The 18,303-nt window shown below is 46.1% G+C and overlaps 1 pseudogene; it reads right to left on the minus strand.

Annotated features, from left to right (window-relative positions):
- Nucleotides 1–4,462: 4,462 nt before the first annotated feature.
- On the minus strand, nucleotides 4,463–4,569 carry LOC144771193 (U2 spliceosomal RNA; annotated as a pseudogene).
- Nucleotides 4,570–18,303: the final 13,734 nt, after the last annotated feature.

Consider the following 18,303-nt stretch of genomic DNA (forward strand, 5'->3'; position numbering starts at 1 on the left):
TGCTGCCACAGTGCCCAGAGGAGGACCAGGCCGTGCTCACCCGCGCAGTTGCTGAGGCTCGAGACGCAGCTAAGTTGACCATCGGGTGTGGGCTGGATACTGCCGACTCTCTGGGCAGAAAGGTTCCCACGTAGGTAGTCCTGACGCGCACGCCTGGTTGAGGACGTCTGGTTTTTCGGTGGATGTTCAATCCACCCTTTTGGACATGCCCTTTTTTTAAAAATAAATTTGTTTATTGACATTTTTCAAAAACAGCACACATTCTACTACACAGTGAACAATCTATATGATCAGGTGCAGAATTCAACATGAATGTGTAAACTTAAAACATAACAAAACAGTCAGGAAGCAATATACACTTCTACAGTGCCTGAATAGTAGCATTTGACATTTGGCTGGTCCATATTGAGATCGCAACGTGGCAATATGTTTATTGTCTTCTCACAGGGGGCCCGCTGCAGGCGGTATACAGGTGTCTAGTTGTTATACCTGCTCGAGGGAGCTGTTTTGGGGATTTATTCACATGTTTGTGGTTCCGGTGAGTGTGACCCATGAGTGTCTGTCCCGACCGAGGAGGAAGGGCTATCATCTTGAAGCGTTTTTTGCCAGTCAACGAAGGGACCCCATATATTTTTAGGTCTGGAGGCTGTTGGCATCAATTCCCAGAAGTTAGTTAATTGAGTATGACTGAAGGTGACATCCTGTACCATGCCTTAATCGTGGGGACTCTCCTGTCACCCAAATGAATGGATACTCTGCGTTTAGCTAACAAGAGCAACATGGCATGTAATTTGCGAGTCTCAATTTTAGTGTCTTTAACATATCCCAATAATCCAATGATCGGCTGTGGTTCGCTCGGTGCCCCTAATCTCTCTTGAATTTTGCTAAATATGTCAGCACAGAAGGTAGCAATAGGTGGGCAATGCCAGGACATGTGCAGGAAGGTGACAGGAACGATCCTGCATTTTCAGTAAATCTCATCAGGTCTGATCCCCATACAATATATTTGAGAGTGGGTCCTGTAAAATCTATGTAAATATTTAAAATGTATCATCCTCAGTTTATAATTTCATCAGTTATCTGGCCGTCTATATCTAAGTTCCAACTATGCTGGGCCCTAGGTTTATTCAGTGGTGCTGCATTTTGCATGGAGCTATATAGTTGTTTGATTGGATTACGGGGCGAGGCGTTTGATATCATCTGCTCAAGTGCTGGTAATTGAGTGGGTGGTTGGGGAAGGTGGCGTGCAGTTGCCTACATGGTGCTCTGACTTAAAATAGAGAGACAACTCGTAGAAGCTCCTCGTGGCTTCAGTAGTAGGACCCAGTGGGGTGCAGAAGATATCGTCAGGAAAGAGATCTGCAAAGATCTCAAATCCCATTGATTTAGCCAGTGTTACGTTCCTGCCATCCGCCATCGCTGGGCTCAGTGGGTTTCGCGAGAGATGGATGGAGGGGGCATATAGTATCTCCAGGTGAGCTCTTGTACGCAGCCTGTCCCAAGCCCACCGAAGGGTTTCAACTGTGTCTATTCCGTCCCTTGGTCTTCTGTATGTTTGATAAATAGCCACTTGGAGGGGGACCTGGGCTGCAGTATCCTTTTCCACAGCTACATGGGGCTGAAATGGGGTGGGGTGTAGCCAATGGTGTAAAAATGGATGGACCTTGTAATCAAAAAGCGTAAAGTGGTATATCTGGAGCCCCCAATCCTACCTGCGTGAGGGGGAGTGCGAGCAGCCCCCAGGAGACAAGTGCTTGCTTCTTCGCCCAGACCATGGAGATTGATAAAAATTGGAGGGTTTTGAAAAAGGCTTGGTTGAGCGTAATCGGAATATTAGCAAATATAACCTTTTAGGCAACACGACCATTTTAGCCATGGCTATGCTACCGGCTAGAGAGATCGGCAATCTAGCCCGTGTTTTTGTTTTCTCCTCCAGCCAAGAAACAGCATGACCATTATTCAAGTTCCAAATTACTTGTTCGTCCTGACTAAGCCAGATGCTCATATATTTCCCCCGGATCGTCAGCCCATCTCAATGGGTGGTCCAGGTCAAAGTCAAAAGGCTTGGTTGCCTCGGTAAGCCGAAATAAGGTAGGCTCCCTAAGCATTGGGCCTAAGTTAACCTCAGGGTCAGGGATATATAATGTCATGTCGTTCGCATATAACAAGATTAGGAGCCCTCTGGTGCTAAATCCCAATCACCTTGCCGCGTGATGCTGGCGGATCCTGGCCGCTATCGGTTCCATCGCGACTGCAAAGGGGAGAGTGGAAAGGGGGCATCCCTGACGGGTTCCGCAGAATTTGCAAAATAGGTCTGACAGCATAACGTTCATGCGCAGTCTGGCCGAAGGGGCCGTTTAAGCAGTCTTATTCGTGCTATGAAATTCAGACTGATCCCAATTCTCCCTAAAATGGCAAATAGGTATGGCCATTCCAGTGCGTCAAACGCTTTAGTTGTGTCTAGGAATGCCACAAGCGCCTTTATTTTAGGATTTAAGTAATGCAGCACCGTGAAAAAAGTGCAGAGATTATGAGTTGTGGATCTACCAGGGATGAACCCGGACTGGTGAGGTCTCGCTATCAGAGGGAGTAGAGGTTGCAGTTTATTTGCAAGCAATTTAGCATAAATCTTGGCATCTATATTTATCAAGGATAGTGGCCTATAGGAATCTATCTCATGGCTTGGTTTTCCTGGTTTTAGTAGCGTTTGAACTATTGCTTCTTGCATTGATGGGAGAGGCATACCAGTAGTTTGAGCTTCCTCAAAGACCGCAAAGAGGTGGGGCACCAGCAAATCCGCATAGGCCTTATGGAACGTGGTTGTTAGGCCGAGTCTGGGGCCTTGTCCATGGGCAGACTGCTAATCACCTGCAAAATATCATTGGATGTAAAGGGTTCATCCAGATATTCTCTATGTGCCCTCCCGAGCCACAGTAATTCAATGGAGTCAAGGAAAGATTGGAGCTTCTCTGGCACTGTCTGATGGGTAGTGGTGTATAATGTGGTATATAAATTGGTAAACCGGTCAAAAACCTCCTGTGGGCCTCTGACTAATGTTAAATCTTCTCCCATGATTTCAGATATATAGGTTGCAGTGTGTGGCATCTTGAGCATATTCCCTAAAGTTTTGCCTGGCCTGTCCCCCTCCCCACTGCAATTGACATGCAGTCCCCTCCGAGATCTGGACAACATCTGAAAGATGTCTTGTCAATCACCTCCCACCGCATGACCCGGGTGTGCCGGTGGGAGACTTTGTACCCATTTAAAGGTTCGGGGGCTGTCACTCCTCTGGTCCCTTCCTCTCTCTTCCCTCCACTCCCTGGTTTAGCAGCTTTGGGGGGGTTCAGGTTCACCTGTTTTAGGCCCTGAGCCCTTTGGGGCAACAGCCTTCCCAGCGCTCGTGTTTGCTTCTGCAAGTGTGTACTCTGGCACTGTCTGATGGGTAGTGGTGTATAATGTGGTATAGAAATTGGTAAACCGGTCAAAAACCTCCTGTGGGCCTCTGACTAATGTTAAATCTTCTCCCATGATTTCAGATATATAGGTTGCAGTGTGTGGCATCTTGAGCATATTCGCTAAATTTTTGCCTGGCCTGTCTCTCTCCCCAGTGCAATTGACATGCAGTCCCCTCCGAGATCTGGACAACATCTGAAAGATGTCTTGTCAATCACCTCCCACCGCATGACCTGGGTGTCCCGGTGGGAGACTTTGTACCCATTCAAAGGTTCAGGGGCTGTCCCTCCTCTGGTCCCTTCCTCTCTCTTCCCTCCCCTCCCTGGTTTAGCAGCTTTGGGGGGGTTCAAGTTCACCTGTTTTAGGCCCTGAGCCCTTCGGGGCGCAGCCTTCCCAGCGCTCGTGCTTGCTTCTGCAAGTGTGTCCTTACTTGTCCCGGTGCTGCTCTCCCCAGGGGGTGGGGGCGGGTTTCTGGGCATCTAGTGAGGGGATACCTTTTGGGATGTCCACTGGGGTTCCAGTGTCCATTTCTTCCATTCTGGGGGATTTTTGGGTTTGCTGGTAATTTCTGGGTTACCGCCGGTTTTACTGCTTCATCTTGGATCCTCCGCCTGGATACCTGGGGTGTCTCCCAGCAAACCACAATGGTCTGCAGTGCAAGAAACACTGTTCAGTCACTCCCTAGAGCTAAGGCAGGGTTATAGGTGTTGCCACCGAAGCATGTATCCCCTTGCCAGAGGCCTGGGTGCTGTTACAGCCCTGTGAAGGGTGTTAGAAGGATTTTTAGGCCACCAGCATTAGTCCACCCAAACACCAGGAAAAAGAGAGTGAGAGAGCGCAACGTTACCAATGCTCTAAAAGCTGACCACAGGTCCTTGGGAGGTTCTGTTTAATGTTCTTAGGGAACAAACAGACACCATCACTCTGGTGCCCCTCCTCCGGCTTAATTAAAAGCACGTCGGGCCGTGGCGAAAATTTGCATAAAGCAAATGTATTCATTTCAAAGTCAAAGTCGTAGCACTGTCCAAATCAAATTTTACTTGCGCAAAAATTGCGCTTTCAAACTGATAAGAACAGATACTACACTTGATCTTAGCCAAAAGGCCGAGAAGCGATTCCGCTGATGCTGTGCCCACTGGAACTTCAGGGCCCACTTCAGAGCCTGCATATGCCACCTGGCATAATCCACCAGCAGGATGCAGGAGTCCATGAGGCCTAGCAGCCTCAGGGTCATTCTGACTGAAATCCGGGATAAAGGCTGAAACATCAATATTATAGCCTGAATGTGCCAGACTCACTGCTTGGGAGGATTAGCCCGAAACTGCGCTGTATCCAGAAATGTTCTGATGAAAAGTAGCTTCTGAGAGGGAATGAGGTGCTGCTGTACTATCAACTCTTCAAGGGTTATGTGGGCTTCAAGAAAGGTTGGTCGTGCACAAATGTACCATCTCTCGATGGGTTGTCCTATGCATCAAGATCTGCTATTGTTTGCGAAAAAGGAATATCCAGTAGGACTAAGCGCCCACTCAACCAGGGTGATGGCAGCCACTACTGCTTTGGGACGTGGAGTTTTGCTGCTTTACATCTGCCAGGCAGCCCCGTGGGCATCCCTGCACACGTTCACAAAACATTACTGCTTGGATATCCAATTCTAGAGAGACAGCTTTTTCGCAGACCCGCCATTTGGGTTGGCATTGCTGGGCTATCTATTCTAAAGGTAAAGAATCTGTAACTACAGTCTCTTTCAGATGAACATATTACTTACGTTCAGTACGATGTATCTGTAAAAGACATATGTAGTTTTAGATTCCTTACAGCTCCACCCATCCTCCCCCTTTTGCGAACTGACTTCTAGGTATAGGGGCTCCCTTTTAGGGCTCTAGTTATGTGCAACAGTGGTCAGTGTCTTGCATGGCTCTGGGGTTCTGGTGTGGAAAGTTGTGTCAGAACTGATGTCCGTGTGCACGGCGGTGTCTATGTAGACACTGCGATGTCATCCCGGCGAATACGACGATGGACGCAGAGTCGATTGACGCCACCTACCGATGTGCAGGGGTACTGCTACGAAAACATTCTCCAGATCCAGTCTGACGCCTGTGGGCAATTCTAAAGGTAAGGAATCTATAACTACATATGTAAGTAGCTTGTTCTTCAGGCGTGACGTGATGGTGGTTGTCGAAAATTTGGGGAGCTGTACCCGGAAGAGCACTTCATTTCCTTTGATGAGGCCTGCAATACTTTTATGATCGACTCAGGTCACTTCCTGCAGTATGCTGGATTAGGGGATATCGCTAAAACGAGATGGTACACTTACCCAGAGGCCCTTAACTGTACTCAAACTCTAGGCATTATTTTGACATGTGGGGGGAGGGTCGGCATGTAATTACACTGCTGTATAAAGCTATGCGTGAAGACGCAGTGGGGCCCACTCCAAAAGTGCGCTAGGCCTCGGATATGGACTCAGATGTACACCTCACTGGCAGGGACTGGGACAGAGCCGATTACCTCACACATACCGTATCCTTTAATACACTTTTCAGATTGATACATTACAATCTTTTCACAGGGCCTACATTGCACTGTGGGAATCAGCGCTAGGATCCTACCTGCTCGGCGCTATGCCATCAATGTGGTGCTAAAGGGGTGGATATTTTTACACCTGGCCTGGTGATGTGGGGCACTGGGTGTGGGTAATGCCAGAGATCCACCGGATGGCACACATCACCTTCAATCTTACTAAGGCTTGCTGTCTTTTGGGTAATATAGTAAAACCTAAGGGCAAGAAGATGTCCTATAACGTTTTGCAGTTGGCCCTAGTTATGGTCAGACTACATGTGGCTATCACTCACTTGGATGGGACAGAAAGCCTCTGACTTTGGCCGCTGGTGTAGGGATGTTCTGTAATGAGCGGTAGCTGAGGAAACTCACATGAAACGTAGTAGTTGGGATGATAAGGCAGAAGAGGATATCGCAGTGTGGAGTGCCTTGTGTGCTGAGTTCTTGACACTGATATCGAAGGTGCTGAAAGTGATGAAGGTTCTTGAAGTGAGAGATCAGCTATTTGGGGGTCATGGATTTTCTAAGAAAGAGCCTTGCTAAAGGATTGTGCAGGAGATGTGCAGTACTCTTCACAGGAGGCCGAAGGGAGATGGAATGACTGTCTTGATGCATTGGTTTGTCAAACTGAATCATCCGAGATAATATGTATGGTGCTTATTTCTCTTCCTTCCCCGAAATGCTGTATTGTTGTTTTAAAAACATAAATAAAAAGTTAAAAAAAATATTAAAAAGTAGGTCCTGGGGTAGGCGGGGCTTCTGTTGGTTGGAAGAATGGTGAGTGGGAAAATCCTGGCAGCAGCGGTATCAGTGGATCAGTCTGGAACAAGCAGGAACTGGAGGCCACATGCAAGTCACAGGCTAAGTGTCCAGGTGCCTCACCTATACTGTACGACCGAATAAAGAAAATCTATAATGAAAAGAAAACTCTTGGCACAGCTCCATGACACTTTTACAGTTACTCAGTGGGAGTGCTGCCCACTAGCCTCTTCAGCCACAAGAGTGGTGGTCCAGCTCTGCAAAGATTTGAAAGGACTCTGGGATGATTGTGGTGCCTGGGACATCATAGGTATTTCTAAACTGGGGAATGTTATGTCTGGTGTGGTGTTAAAATCTTTCACAGACTTACAAAAGGAATTTGAACTACAATGCAGACAATTTTATAGATACTTACAGCTCTGGCACGCCATTACACCCTTATATACTGGGCCTAGAGAAGCTGCCTCACTCTAGCCCCGTAGTGGCCAAAGTCATCCTAGACGAACTGACCACACATAAGATATCATGCATATAACGATTTTTGGTGGCCTTCCCGTAGGATACATTTGGTCCCTTAGACAGGCATGGACTAGAGGCTTACGAACATTGACAGATGAAATTGGAGGGAGGTGCAGACCGGCCCAAACCCTGAGAAGCTGCCATTGCCTTGCAATTAACCCAGCGCATAGTGGGCGCAGCGGGGCTACGCGGAGGGCCACGGAGTTGAGAACAAACTCAGTGGAGCTCCGCTACGCCACCCACCTCCCACTCCTCCTATTATCAATTGATTAAAACTAAATAAAAAGACTTTAAAGTAAAGAAAAACCACTTATCTTGGCTGCGGTGTACCCGGGCTGCCCTCCTCCTATTCATCGCTGTCTCTGGGAAAACTGCATGTGCGCCCGCTCATGCACTTTTTACGAGAGAAATGCGCAGGCGCATGCCCCCACATGTGCAGTTTTTCTGGCGATGGCGATGAAGAGGATGAGGGCAGTCCGGGGATGCTGCATTTAAGGTAAGTGTTTTTTCTTTACTTTATAGTATTTTTATTGACATTTTAATCAATTGTTAATAGGGGGGGTGGAGGCGGGAGCTGGCCAACCATTCCATCGCGGAGTGTGCTGAGTTTTGCCTTCTCCGCGGAACGTGGTGTAGGCAAAGCTCCACACACTCCACGGGCAGAGCGGAGGTCTCCGCCCGGGGTTGCTTGCAATTCAGGCTCGTCTAATTTAAATATATATATGTAGGTTTGAAAAAGACTGATTGGGCGGTTGAAACGCGTCACCTACACCTATGTGGCCAGAATAAACACTCGTTTGAATGACCCCGAGCATGCTGGAGTCTGTGTAAAATGTATATAAACAGACGTTGGAACGAAAAAAAAAAATATATATATATTCACTGAAAAAACCATAGGTTTCAGGGGCGTTATAGTTAGTTGGACATTTCACTCGTACAAAACCATTGAAATTCCCCGTTATAGTTAGTTCAGCTAACTATAATTGCGTGCCCGCAATGCACTGCTGATGACGTCACATCTTACATCACTCATGACATCACTCATGACATCTCAAATGGCATCACTGATGACATCATCCAGTGAATATGTGTTTTTCTGAAATTTAAATATATTTTATATATGTATATCTCAAGGTCGATGGAAGAATAAGTGGCTATATAAGTGTCCAAATTGATTATTTTTTTTGTGTGAAATTGATTGTATAACGGACTTATTAAGTGTATCTTAGTGAATACATGGGTTAGTGAGTAATGTTTTAATATATAAATATCTGTATCAGTCTCTCACTTTGTGTATAAGTGACTGCATGGGTTGGTGAGTAACTACATGAGTGTCTATATAGGTTATTATTTGTTTTTTTGAGTATCAGTATGAGTGTCTGTATAGTTCATTGGGGTGTCTTACGTAGTGCATAGATGCATGAATGAGTGACTCACTGCTTGTATGTGTTAAAGACAGCATATGTGCAGGACTGTATAGGTGGATGAGTGTGTGTATGGGTGTGTTAGTGGGTGATTGTTTCAATAGTGTCTTTATGAGTAACTACATATGTTTTAAACTAGTATATGTGAGTATTGGTGTATATAAGTAAGTATATGTGAGAGTGAGAGATTGGAAGAGTTCCTATATGAAGTGGTATGTGTTTCTATAAGTCATTGCTTAAGAGAGTAAGTATGTGTAAGTTTCTGTAGCAGTAAGTGTGGTGGTGTGTGTATATCTGTATATGCAATTTAATGTATGTTTGATACTTTGTTTGCATGTGTGACTGTGTGTGATTAACTCTATGGATGAGTGTCTCTGTGTAACAGGATGTATCAGTGTATGAGTACATATGATGAGTGAGTACATGTATGAGTGACTGTATAAGACTGTTGGTAGATGAGTGGATGTGTGTGTAGTTCTTGGAATTTCTGAATAGATGTGTTGTAAGTGGTATTGGTATGTCGTTTGTTTTGAAAATGTTAGTTTCTATTTTTGAGTGTGTGTATCAAAGGTTTTATTAGGGTGAGCGGAGGTCTGTCACTCTATCACAAGGATGATGTCATCAGTGATGTAATTTAAGATGTCATCAGTGATGTCATGAGTGATGTCACTGACCATGTCATGAGTGATGTAATATGTGACGGCATCAGCAGTGTATTGCGGGCGCGTGAGTTATAGTTAGCTGAACTAACTATAACGGGGGAATTTCAATGGTTTTGTACAAGTGAAATGTCCAACTAACTATAACGCCCCTGAAACCTATGATTTTTTCAGTGAATTTTTAAGGTTTTTTAAATGCTAATTCCTAACTATAACGTACCTGAAACCTATGGTTTTTAAGTGAATTTCGAAGGTTTTTTAAACGCTAGTTCCTACAGAGGTAGGACATGTGAAGAAAGAAGAAAAACACACAGAAAGAAGAAAAAGAAATGCAAAAAGAAGCAACAGTAGTCCTCAAAGACGAAGAAAAGTGCAGGAAGAAGGAAGGCATGCAGAAAGAACATACAGAGGAGCAGAAAGAGGCCTTGTTGCAAAATCATCCTGTACCCTCAACTTTTTCAGATGGGTACTGTTGGTAACTGACTCGGACTAACCAGTCCTAGAGCCAGTGCTATGCTAAAAGACACTTAGAATACAGTGGAAACACCTACATACACTAGGGGACACTATGCGTTGGGCTACCCCTCTGATTACCATGACCTCCTCTGTAAGCCCCTAGTATATAATAGGGCAGGGGGATTAAAACTACCTCTTAAAATGCACCAGAGGCGCGTTTTTACACTGGTAAAGGGAGGGGGGCCTGAGGTGATGTGTGCAAACACGCCCTGTGGCACGTTTTAAGTTGGAGGATTAAGTCCCCTTGAATCCTGAGGGTCCCTGGGGTCCAACTAGCCCACTAGGTATACCTCCAGTAAGTGCCAAAGAGCTGTGTTGCACAGAGGTTTAAAAAGGGGCACGGCCAGCAACTCCTCTCTGCAACGCAGCGGACCACTAATAGCCCCGGGGACCTCATCCCCCGGGGCTGGCCCTCTCCGATGGGGACCGTGGGGGGGGCCCAAACTCACCATGGTCCCGTTGGCTCCCCGCAACCTGCGGGAGCCAGCATTGCTTTTCCACATGGGGAGCTGCTAAGATGCAGCTCCCCGTGTGGAAAAGCAATTTGGTTTGCAATTTGAAAGAGAGAGCAGGTTTGCCTGCTCTGTCTTTCAAAATCCAAACCAAGTTTGCTATGGCAGGGCATGAGCCGTGAGGCTCCCGCCCTACCATTGCAAACTATAGTGTCCTGGGGGTGGGCACCCCGGGACACTGCAGGAACCACCCCCCCTGGGCCATCAAAGGCTCCAGGAGGGGGGCCGCATGGCCCCCCTCCCACCATTTCCAAAGCCCCGGGAAGTGGTGGTCCCCGGGGCGTGTGGGGGGCTTAAGTCCCCCACACAAGTTATTTTTTATTTACAATTTTTCAAAAACCAAGCCCCAGGGGGTGGGGCCTATATTGTGATAAAGCCCCGGGTTGGCAGTCCCTGGGGCTTGGGGGGCTATGAGCCCCCCGCACATTTTTTGATAAAGTCTGAGGGGGTGGTCCCCGGAGCTGGGGGGCCCCTTTTTTACATTGCCCCTGGGAATTGGCCCACCCGGGGGCTGAATATTAACAAAGCGCGGGATCCGCGCACCCTGCACACATATTGCCGATTTAAAAAAAAAAAAATTGGGGCCTTGGGGGTCCTAATTTAAAAAGGACAAAAACGAGAGAGGCTGAACCAAATGCTGAATCCTTTCGAGTCATGAGGACACATGGAGGATGTTTGCACTTGTTGTCTAAAAGGTATGTTTCATCTAGATTCCGAGCGTATTGCTAAGATGTTCTTCTTATAAGAACACGGGTTCAACCGTGAGGTGGGATAGCACAATGAAGATAATGTGTACCTGTCAGAAGTAGGGGAGGAAGAATAGAATCAGGGGTTCTTTTTAAATACGATTTAGCGGGAAAACTGTCAATTTGTGTAAAGAGTATTTCTTGTGCGTAGAATAAGCAAACAATGTCATTTGGTCTAGATATAGAGTCTAACGGATATGTTTTCATCTTTTAGAACGTAACCCCTGACGAAGAGCCAGAGTCAAGACTCGAAATGCATTGGGTAATTAAGAATGACGTTTTGAATTGATTTATGCACACGACCATGGTGTATGAGAAGGCCTGGATTGGCATTCCTGTCCCATTAAGGATGTAATGAAGGCATAAGAGTCTCTTTTGTGACATGGAGAAATTTTGGCAAAAAAAGGATGACATTTGGATTACGAGCATATAAATGAGAATAAACAACCTTTAAAAAATTGTGATGTTTGCGGCATTTTCATGCAGAAATAATTAAGGCTGTGCGCCCGGATGGGGGCGATGTTGCGCTCCTACTCTTTTTCAGTATTACTCAGCGTGCAACAGGGCCGACCACGCATACCGGGAAGCACGCAAACTAATGCAAAAATATTAATGAATAAGGAATGGACAGAATAGGATTAATAAGGTGTGCACTTCGTCGTCTTTTCTGAATGTAAGTTTTGTATGAGTCATGTATCTGCTCAGGTGGGTCGGGGTTTTGTAAACAGAGCCAGCAGGTTAATGGGGCCATATATCTTTTGGCCGGGATTTAATTGGCATGAGTTCCTAGAAATTGGTTAGCTATTCTTTGCGATATGCAACGCCCTTCAGCGAGGCTTTGATGCTGAGGCTGGTTTTCTACCCCAGTGTATAGCCACACAACGCTTAGCTAATAGGAGCAGCATGGCGATAAGCCGTCGGTTGGCAGCTGGGACATCTCTTACATAGAGCATACACACAAGGGTAGACCAGGTCTGAAGGTGGTGTGTGCCTGGACAGGTGCAAGCGAGAACATAAGGACACAATTGCAGATGAAATGAAAGGTTAAGCAGTCACACAGGTCTGAATAAATCCCGTCAGACCACCCAGTTGGTGGAACTTCATCATGCGGGAGTTGTTAATTATTCAAGACCGTACCTGACCATAGTAGTGTCAGGGTAACATATAGAGTCTATGTCAATCATTCCTCTACTCAGTAGTGTACATAAAGTGCAGTGCTCAAAATTAAAGGTGATGGCTTAAAATCGATTACGTAGACTCCAAGAATATTCAAAATAGAGATCTAGGTATCAAAAATTATAAAAACACGCCAAATAGTTACAACAGATACTATCATAAGGGCGCAAAATAAAGGGGTCGACATGTTTCAGCCACAAGGGGTATTACCCCGGCTTTCTTCAGGACCTATCTTCAAAAGATACCACTACCACTAGCATTGCTTAAATATGAGGAATAGTCAATAAATGCGCTTAAATAAGTCACATATCTACCAGGAACTTCATGCTCTCCATTGTTCACTGGAGGAAGGGAGACAAGACTTCTTCCTGTCAGGAGGTAAAAACAGTGCAACAAAACAGAATGATATCACCTGCATGTATCCAAACGAAACCACAAACAACAGCACAGAACAACACACCTGCGTGAACAATTTCTATTCCGCATTATAAAAAAGGCATAGTAGCTACATCACATAGAGGCATTTCCTCTTAGTGATACTCACCCAGCTTTGTGTGGGTGATGACCTCACCTCACCCGGCGACCGCTCGGGAGAATGAGGCCCCGCTCTGTAGTGTAGGAAATAAGGCATAATAAGTGCACATCATCTTATATGCCCAGCCACATGTACTCTACACAGAACCCAACAATCGTGTGATAAAGACCCAAAACTCCGACCAAAAAGATGTCTACACAGAAGTTAGAAGTGACATAATTGCCAAGACTCTGAATGCTCCAAAAGTGTGACAGAATCGCCACACAGGTCCTAATATATACCCATGGGTTGCCACTGGTCAGGCAACATGAGAGTACCCTACTAGTAACATGTAGTTGTAGGTGAAATCATAATATAAATTACAGACCAGAAGTCTTGAGAGGTGTCTACAAGCATTGGGTCTTAGATAGCAGTGTCTATAAACTGCCAATCCATAGGTAGCATGGTTGGAGCACTATAAACGCAATATGTGCCAGTGCCCAATGCAATTCATGACTAATAAGGTCACAGGTGGTACAGCAAACAAGTGCCGCAACTGCTTACCTGTCCGTCGGTACCTCGTATGTTCATCCGAGCGGAAGTGGAGGTATGACACACCCCGCCCGGACTCCTTATGTAGGTGGACAAGCCCCGTTAATTACTAACTCACGCGGGAACTACTTCCGCGCTCAAAAGCCCGCTTGGTAGGACTCAGCTGTACCAAGGTTAACAAGATTAACCCCAGGATTAACCCCAGGATTCCCAGATGGGGGCGTCTCTAGTGGAGAACGCCGCCGAGATACCGCCGCGCCCGGTACAGAGACCAGTGTAATCAAACGCGCATGGGCAGAGCAGGAGACGCTGTTCTCCAATGGTGCAAAGACCAGTCTGGTATGCCGCGCATGAGCAGAGCGGGAGACGCTGGTCTCCAACGCATGCGCTATGGACATGGGTACCCAGCCCTAGGGCTGCATCCTCATAACCATCGTCCCCCTAGGGGCCGTATAATCCATTAGATTGACCGGGAAATCGGGATAAGATTAACAGTGTAGGTGCATGTATGATACAGGAGACATGTCTCAGAATCTCCAAAACAGGCATGCGCAAAATATCCGCATGTTCCACTCAAACACACTGCATTTTCTTTATAAACATTCCAGAAGCCAAAACACATTGGTCGTGGACACAAGTGGGAGTGCAGCATATTCCCACAGCTATAGATAACGCACTCGCTGTTTAAAAGACGTTTGTTAAGGCTTATGTAGGCTAGCATAATTAACAGGGTGTCGGATAGGGTCCCAGGTACAAAAAGGGGCCAGAAAAGGTAGGAGCAGGTCGGAATAGGGTGACCATCACAAAAGAGTTAGGTGAGCAAACATGTATACATAGGTGTGTATACATAACAAAATGACCCGCAGCACGAAGCTGCTCAAAATACTCAAAAAACAAAGGGTGTGGGAGGGTCGAGGGGAATATTTAACGACCTGTCTACTCACTCCCCAGGGACAATAGAGCATACACACAAGGATAGACCAGGTCTGAAGGTGGTGTGTGCCTGGACAGGTGCAAGCGAGAACATAAGGACACAATTGCAGATGAAATGAAAGGTTAAGCAGTCACACAGGTCTGAATAAATCCCGTCAGACCACCCAGTTGGTGGAACTTCATCATGCGGGAGTTGTTAATTATTCAAGACCGTACCTGACCATAGTAGTGTCAGGGTAACATATAGAGTCTATGTCAATCATTCCTCTACTCAGTAGTGTACATAAAGTGCAGTGCTCAAAATTAAAGGTGATGGCTTAAAATCGATTACGTAGACTCCAAGAATATTCAAAATAGAGATCTAGGTATCAAAAATTATAAAAACACGCCAAATAGTTACAACAGATACTATCATAAGGGCGCAAAATAAAGGGGTCGACATGTTTCAGCCACAAGGGGTATTACCCCGGCTTTCTTCAGGACCTATCTTCAAAAGATACCACTACCACTAGCATTGCTTAAATATGAGGAATAGTCAATAAATGAGCTTAAATAAGTCACATATCTACCAGGAACTTCATGCTCTCCATTGTTCACTGGAGGAAGGGAGACAAGACTTCTTCCTGTCAGGAGGTAAAAACAGTGCAACAAAACAGAATGATATCACCTGCATGTATCCAAACGAAACCACAAACAACAGCACAGAACAACACACCTGCGTGAACAATTTCTATTCCGCATTATAAAAAAGGCATAGTAGCTACATCACATAGAGGCATTTCCTCTTAGTGATACTCACCCAGCTTTGTGTGGGTGATGACCTCACCTCACCCGGCGACCGCTCGGGAGAATGAGGCCCCGCTCTGTAGTGTAGGAAATAAGGCATAATAAGTGCACATCATCTTATATGCCCAGCCACATGTACTCTACACAGAACCCAACAATCGTGTGATAAAGACCCAAAACTCCGACCAAAAAGATGTCTACACAGAAGTTAGAAGTGACATAATTGCCAAGACTCTGAATGCTCCAAAAGTGTGACAGAATCGCCACACAGGTCCTAATATATACCCATGGGTTGCCACTGGTCAGGCAACATGAGAGTACCCTACTAGTAACATGTAGTTGTAGGTGAAATCATAATATAAATTACAGACCAGAAGTCTTGAGAGGTGTCTACAAGCATTGGGTCTTAGATAGCAGTGTCTATAAACTGCCAATCCATAGGTAGCATGGTTGGAGCACTATAAACGCAATATGTGCCAGTGCCCAATGCAATTCATGACTAATAAGGTCACAGGTGGTACAGCAAACAAGTGCCGCAACTGCTTACCTGTCCGTCGGTACCTCGTATGTTCATCCGAGCGGAAGTGGAGGTATGACACACCCCGCCCGGACTCCTTATGTAGGTGGACAAGCCCCGTTAATTACTAACTCACGCGGGAACTACTTCCGCGCTCAAAAGCCCGCTTGGTAGGACTCAGCTGTACCAAGGTTAACAAGATTAACCCCAGGATTAACCCCAGGATTCCCAGATGGGGGCGTCTCTAGTGGAGAACGCCGCCGAGATACCGCCGCGCCCGGTACAGAGACCAGTGTAATCAAACGCGCATGGGCAGAGCAGGAGACGCTGTTCTCCAATGGTGCAAAGACCAGTCTGGTATGCCGCGCATGAGCAGAGCGGGAGACGCTGGTCTCCAACGCATGCGCTATGGACATGGGTACCCAGCCCTAGGGCTGCATCCTCATAACCATCGTCCCCCTAGGGGCCGTATAATCCATTAGATTGACCGGGAAATCGGGATAAGATTAACAGTGTAGGTGCATGTATGATACAGGAGACATGTCTCAGAATCTCCAAAACAGGCATGCGCAAAATATCCGCATGTTCCACTCAAACACACTGCATTTTCTTTATAAACATTCCAGAAGCCAAAACACATTGGTCGTGGACACAAGTGGGAGGGCAGCATATTCCCACAGCTATAGATAACGCACTCGCTGTTTAAAAGACGTTTGTTAAGGCTTATGTAGGCTAGCATAATTAACAGGGTGTCGGATAGGGTCCCAGGTACAAAAAGGGGCCAGAAAAGGTAGGAGCAGGTCGGAATAGGGTGACCATCACAAAAGAGTTAGGTGAGCAAACATGTATACATAGGTGTGTATACATAACAAAATGACCCGCAGCACGAAGCTGCTCAAAATACTCAAAAAACAAAGGGTGTGGGAGGGTCGAGGGGAATATTTAACGACCTGTCTACTCACTCCCCAGGGACAATAGAGCATACACACAAGGGTAGACCAGGTCTGAAGGTGGTGTGTGCCTGGACAGGTGCAAGCGAGAACATAAGGACACAATTGCAGATGAAATGAAAGGTTAAGCAGTCACACAGGTCTGAATAAATCCCGTCAGACCACCCAGTTGGTGGAACTTCATCATGCGGGAGTTGTTAATTATTCAAGACCGTACCTGACCATAGTAGTGTCAGGGTAACATATAGAGTCTATGTCAATCATTCCTCTACTCAGTAGTGTACATAAAGTGCAGTGCTCAAAATTAAAGCATACATGCAGGTGATATCATTCTGTTTTGTTGCACTGTTTTTACCTCCTGACAGGAAGAAGTCTTGTCTCCCTTCCTCCAGTGAACAATGGAGAGCATGAAGTTCCTGGTAGATATGTGACTTATTTAAGCGCATTTATTGACTATTCCTCATATTTAAGCAATGCTAGTGGTAGTGGTATCTTTTGAAGATAGGTCCTGAAGAAAGCCGGGGTAATACCCCTTGTGGCTGAAACATGTCGACCCCTTTATTTTGCGCCCTTATGATAGTATCTGTTGTAACTATTTGGCGTGTTTTTATAATTTTTGATACCTAGATCTCTATTTTGAATATTCTTGGAGTCTACGTAATCGATTTTAAGCCATCACCTTTAATTTTGAGCACTGCACTTTATGTACACTACTGAGTAGAGGAATGATTGACATAGACTCTATATGTTACCCTGACACTACTATGGTCAGGTACGGTCTTGAATAATTAACAACTCCCGCATGATGAAGTTCCACCAACTGGGTGGTCTGACGGGATTTATTCAGACCTGTGTGACTGCTTAACCTTTCATTTCATCTGCAATTGTGTCCTTATGTTCTCGCTTGCACCTGTCCAGGCACACACCACCTTCAGACCTGGTCTATCCTTGTGTGTATGCTCTATTGTCCCTGGGGAGTGAGTAGACAGGTCGTTAAATATTCCCCTCGACCCTCCCACACCCTTTGTTTTTTGAGTATTTTGAGCAGCTTCGTGCTGCGGGTCATTTTGTTATGTATACACACCTATGTATACATGTTTGCTCACCTAACTCTTTTGTGATGGTCACCCTATTCCGACCTGCTCCTACCTTTTCTGGCCCCTTTTTGTACCTGGGACCCTATCCGACACCCTGTTAATTATGCTAGCCTACATAAGCCTTAACAAACGTCTTTTAAACAGCGAGTGCGTTATCTATAGCTGTGGGAATATGCTGCACTCCCACTTGTGTCCACGACCAATGTGTTTTGGCTTCTGGAATGTTTATAAAGAAAATGCAGTGTGTTTGAGTGGAACATGCGGATATTTTGCGCATGCCTGTTTTGGAGATTCTGAGACATGTCTCCTGTATCATACATGCACCTACACTGTTAATCTTATCCCGATTTCCCGGTCAATCTAATGGATTATACGGCCCCTAGGGGGACGATGGTTATGAGGATGCAGCCCTAGGGCTGGGTACCCATGTCCATAGCGCATGCGTTGGAGACCAGCGTCTCCCGCTCTGCTCATGCGCGGCATACCAGACTGGTCTTTGCACCATTGGAGAACAGCGTCTCCTGCTCTGCCCATGCGCGTTTGATTACACTGGTCTCTGTACCGGGCGCGGCGGTATCTCGGCGGCGTTCTCCACTAGAGACGCCCCAATCTGGGAATCCTGGGGTTAATCCTG

The sequence above is a fragment of the Lissotriton helveticus genome, chromosome 7 (assembly GCF_964261635.1).
Source record: "Lissotriton helveticus chromosome 7, aLisHel1.1, whole genome shotgun sequence".
NCBI lineage: Eukaryota > Metazoa > Chordata > Amphibia > Caudata > Salamandridae > Lissotriton > Lissotriton helveticus.